Raw genomic sequence first — 6,000 nt, forward strand, 5'->3', positions numbered from 1 at the left:
CAATACATGCAATCACACACACGGTGACATGACCTCACCCTTTGCAGATGAGTATGATGATGTGTTTAGCTCTGAGCTTTGCATGTTTTATCATTACTGTGATTGCAAACAGAATGAGTGAGTACTTAAACAAGTTCACGTGTAGGTCAGTGTTAATAGTTTTTCCATATCAGCAGGAGCAGCAGACAGGTCACATTTAGTAGCTGATGAGACACTTGAGGTGAGGCAGAAGAACCTCATTAGACCATATTTAGGCTAGCAGACCATACTTTAAATGTACATATAGTACAATGCTGTGATTAAAACCAGGGGCTCCCAATCTGAAGGTCAGAACTCTGAGATAGGGTCACAAGATGAAACAAAAATCTGCCACAAGATTTACATTTATTTTTAAAGCTTTTCCCTCATCCCGGCTTTTTTTTCTTTTTTTCTTTTTACCTCCTCTGGTCTTTTTTTGATTGAACTTCTCACAGTTCATAGACATGAACCTTGTGGTGAGGGGTCGCTAATAGACATTGATTTGATAACCCTGAAATGTGGTTTCAAATATTCAAATGTTGCTAAATCCTGATCGGGCAACAGAAATATGTGACTTCACCTTTGTCACGCTGAGACGAGATATCTTCATGTACAATTCAAACTCAAATAGTAAGAAGCTGCGTGAGAAAATCAGGGCCTTTGGTCTCAAGCGAAAAAGTTTGGAGAATTGAAGAGAATTCATTAATGTATTTGTTTCCCACAGAAAAATGTGGATTGCTCATTCTGGAATAAAACTCTGATATTCTTCTCAGTCTGTCAGTCTGTAGTTAATTGATGGGTTCATCTAAAATGGAATAGCAAGCTGTCAGCAGCCACCAGCTGTGGACTAACACGCTTGGTCAGCCAGTGTTCAGCTGTAGCTTCTCTGTCTTTTTCCATGTCTCTCTCTCTCTGTCTCCCCCTTATATCTCTCTGTTTTGACACACATAGCTCGGCTAAATCAACAAACTATGACAGCTCCAGTGAAATCAGCCTCTGAGTAAACAGCAGTTTCTGCTCAGATGGGCTGCCTGTTATTGATTTCCAGTAAAATGGGAATTCATAGCATATATACGGTGTGTGCTGTTGGAGGGCCTAATTAATTCCCTATTTTGATGAGTGTCCCAGAATGTCTTGGCAGATCACTCGTGCTGCTTTTGGACTGCCTCTGGGTTTCCATGTATACCTACAGTATCAGTACAAGTGCCAACAGCAAAGATGTCGAGGAAAATGGTTTACAGGATATGTAAATCATATACAGAAGGCGAAGAAGACAGCGCTGGTGGTATGCTAGAGGTGGTCGCATTGTACAACATGAGAGTTGTTCACGCAGGTGTTCAAACTTCAGTAGAATATATTCAGTTTGAACATTTCCCTTCACTTCAAAGGAGCAGCTTTATGTGTGTGTGGGGGGGGCATGTGTGCCTCGATATGGTAAAAGAACACTGATGCATTGTTTGAGAATACCTTTGATGTTGCAGAGAAGGACTGTGTCTGTTCAGCAGTAAAGGGCAACTCGACTGATTATTAATCAACTTAGAATGTTCTAATCACTCGGACCGAGACGCTAATCACACTCTCCCCACTGACTTTGAACGTCTTTTTCACTGCAGTCAGACAACCGCAGAAACTCAGTGAAGCCGACAGGTTTAGGAAGAGCTGATGAAAACCAGATCAAATGTTTCCTTCTCTCTCAGTCCCCTCTAAACTAATAGAGGGAGAGGGCGTTGTGTTTTTTTTTGTTTTTCTTAGATAGGGAAAGAGGATCAGGTGCATTTTGTAATTACTGTGTGACGGGGCGATAATGCACAAACAAACACATACAGACACATGCGAGCAAAGATACAGGCGCATACACAGACACACAAACCCCCACATGTGCACACACAAACGCACAAATGTCTCTAGCAGGTCAAGACACAGCTGCTTCATGGTCTGTAGCCCATTTTAGCTCTGAAAGTACATATACCACAAATAGATCACAGTCTGTGTCTCTTATTCTGAGCGGGGTTTTTTTGCATAGAATGTCTTAATTTTTAGAGAAAGAGACGGAGGCGTATCAGCATTCAGGGTGTCTGTCATTACCATCATCAGTTTCCATCCATGTGGTGAGGATCTAAGGCTGGGTGACACATCTTAATCATTGGCATAATGAATGGAGGAGTAACCCCCGAGAATTTCAGCCTTGGTCTGACAGAGGTGATCAATAACTCCCTATCACACCATCTCGTTAGGCTCCGCCTGGCCTGCTGACGAGGAGGCGTCTTCCCACACAAGCGGCTGATGCAGGTAGCATTATTGGGCCGCGCTATCATTCACGCAATTGTCTTTCCCAACAACAACCTTCATAAGGAACGCTCTTATCTGACTTTTGAAGGAGAAGAATCGAAACAAAAGAAACACAATGACGGAAGTGAGTGTTGTTAACTGCAGAAAACCTGTCAAAATGGTGATCCAAGCAAGATTGTTTTTGTAATTTTCGCTGTGCACCCTTTGCAACAGCTACAGTATGCTTAGGGATAGACGCTGCAGAGAGTAAGAAGCAATAACATTTTAAACTGTCTATACCTCTTACAACTCATCTAGACATTTTTTTGTTCTTTGTGAGGTACTGAGGCAACATTTTTTGCATTTTTACTAAAGAAAGGTTCCTCGAGTGGACTACTATTTGGCAGCATTATTTCTTGTGTTCCTTCATCACACAACTAATGTGGCGAAGCACTGAATCAGCAAACAGCTGAAATCCAAGGATGCTCTGTAGCAATGTTGAATCTTTTTTTTATGCCTGTCTGATTTATGGTAATAAGGCTTTAGAAGAGCCTCCTGAATGCACTATACTCCTCTCTTTTCGGGGGCTGGACCAGAAGTGCATTTTCAGCAAGAACACAACGACAGCCCGGCAAACCAAACCATATGCCACAGAGTAAATGAGATTACATCTCATTATAAATGGATTCATCTGCTTTGAATACAGTCCAGCTCGTCCCGCCTTGGGACTCTCCATTACCAAATTACTTGGGGCCACTGGGTGGACAGAACCATGAATGGACTTTTAAGGGGCTTTTAAAATTCTGAATCACACTTTGCCTTTTTGTCCATTTCCTTAATTTACACCCTTTTTGTGCAGTGGATAAAACTTAATCAAAAAGGGTAATGTATCTACAAATGACCCTTCTTTAAACCATTTCTATTTAATTTCATAGAAGACTGAAGAAAGGAAAATGTATCTAGAGCTGTAATATTCGTTTCACTGTTCAAATTGGATGTTGAATAAATTTATAGAAAGTTTTGAATTATACAAAGGATGTAATCAATTATAGAACAGATGTTAGATTAGCTGAGGCTGCCTGTCAGTTAGAAAGAACAAAATGAATGAACTGAATCTCTAATAAGGTCACAGCAAATTGTTCATATGCTGATAAATTAAAAAAACGGTCATTTCGCATTAAGTAGCAGGGGTTAACAGATGCCACAGAGTGATAGAATTACCATCTGTGTGGTACGGTGGAGCAAACTATGGAAGTCTTAATCTGTAATTTTGATTTTTTATAATTCATTTAAAGTAAGTTCTTGTTGTCTCAAGATTGACTGAGGTAAAATAACATAGTACTGCACTTTCCCCCTCTCCCCTTCCGTCCAAGTGAATCAAGTCCATTGATATTAATACACTTTTTGGCTTGACTCCTTCCTCTTGGTTTGACCCAAAGCCACCTCACTAGGCATCTTCAAATAATGTTTTCCTCAGTGTTAGACTGTGAGCAAGGCTTTTTGGTGGTGCAATTGGAGTGAAACTAGACAAAGAAGAGGAGAGGAAATTACTGCCTGAAACTTGAGGGGGACTGAAACATAAAAAAAGAAGAAGGAAGGTTTAAGGATAGGTTCACATTTTGTTTTATCTAATACAATACTCACATGGTCATTTACATTTCAAGAGTTACTGGTTGCTGTAACTGTTCGTCCTGTCCATACTGGTCATCAAGAGATCCTTGCTCAAGTGAATGTAACTAACAAATCTACAGTCCTTTTCTGCGGAAAAATGTATTCTAAAGTTCAAATGAAGCTAATATGAGGCTTCAGCAAATTAAGTGGGCATCTTCCAAACTACCAAACAGTCTTTTTAGTTTAAAATTCCCTCTTTGTGTTACTGTCTGTGGCTCAGCAAGCAAACACTGTCCGTTGAAGCACAAAGAGGGATTTTTGTAGTAAAAACTGTAGACTGTAATTTTGGAAGATATATTTGATTTGGCTAATTCAGATTATTGAAGCCTCACAAGGCAAGGTTTATGGATTTTGATCCCTATCTTCAATTGAAATTGCTTTAAGATGGGACAAATCAAGTGAAGAAAAAACATTTCAATGAACATATGGGCATGTGAGTATTGTTTTAAGACCAACTTGAACAAATGTCAACCTACCCTTTAAGCAGTAAAGATAGAGGGCCAGTGAATTAGGATAAGTCACCAGCAGATGCGTCATTTTGGGACACCAATGGCCCCCCTTCCATATCAGCCATGTGGTATCTTGGGAAACAAGTAGATCATTAATGAATATGGCCACCAGTCATGTTTATTCTCCACTTCACCCGTGCCCCTGTAACTGATTCTGACACATCTTGCTTTCTGTCTATCCTTTGCAACCAGTTTGCATGTTTTGCTGCCAATTATCTATACCGAGATTGATGTATTCTGTTCACACAGCGCCTCTTTATTGCTGATAATGAAAATGAGCCAGATGAGAGCAGGAGGGCTGAGCTGGTGCACTGGCTGGGCCACGGGTAGTTTACTCTGTTCCCTTAATTAGACCCCTCCAAATCCCCAACGTTCCTGTCGGCAAAGTTTGACACAACCTGCTCTAATTGCTAACATGCACAGATGTGATAAAGTATATTTGCTGTAGGATAAGGAGGATTAGGATGCACTCCATGCACAGATCTGAACCTCGGGGATATGCAGTGGGAACGGCTGGAAATGTTTATGTGTATGAGGAAGTTACTACAGAGAATAAGGTGTACATGGTACGTTAAGTAATGCAGCATCAATAGGATATTGAACCAGGTGTCTCTGATGAGATTGGTGTAGTGTTCCTATCGCCTTGAACACTGAATTTATAAACAGAACTCCTGAATAACAGATTAGTGGAAACTAATTTAAAATAGATTTGTAGCTTGCCAACCTCCGATATCTGTCATGCCCTTGAATGATGCTTTGCTAACACCATATTTGAGGTCACTGCATATTTAAGGTTGCTGCAACTTTCTATATGACTTTCCTTATGCTTCTCCATGTTGCCATGTCCAGAGCAGACAGCCACATTAAAACTGAGCCAATATCCCTCCTCCCTCAGGCTTGAATCTAACTACTGCTTCTGCAAAGTGGGGCTGCAAATAGAACCAGTCCCCACTGAACCACACTGACCTGGACACACCCAGAGACAACCCTCAGCCAATCAGCAGACTGGACAGATGTCACACATAGATGCCCAGACACATGAAAAAATGGGTTGCATGCAATGCATCTATCTACAGATTGAGAGTAAGGCGTAAGAAGTGAGTGAGCAAGGCTTTCTCTTTGCCAGGAAAACGTCGAGGACTACCGTGAGGTACAGTGAGTTCCTTACTTCAGAGAGGGCACACTGGAATTTGATTGATGGTTTTTGACATTGACATTGTCCTCTCCATTAAAGTGTAAAAAATAACTCAGAACGCTTATACTGAAATAGAATAATTTTCCCTGGCCAGTATTCCCACTTGAATTCCCTGTATTGGCTGTAATGTATTCATTAGTCCGCAGATCACTCATTGCAGGGTTATGTTCCACCATATTAGTTATGTATAGAAAATAATGAGTAACGCATATGCAAAGGGAGAGAAGCAATCTCAAAGCATTTAATGTAATAAAAAAATGAAACTGCATCATTCACACAAAAACCCACGTTAGATAAACACATGCACATGTTTGAATAACTAATTTATATCCACTCTAT

The sequence above is a fragment of the Enoplosus armatus genome, chromosome 8 (assembly GCF_043641665.1).
Source record: "Enoplosus armatus isolate fEnoArm2 chromosome 8, fEnoArm2.hap1, whole genome shotgun sequence".
Lineage (NCBI taxonomy): Eukaryota > Metazoa > Chordata > Actinopteri > Centrarchiformes > Enoplosidae > Enoplosus > Enoplosus armatus.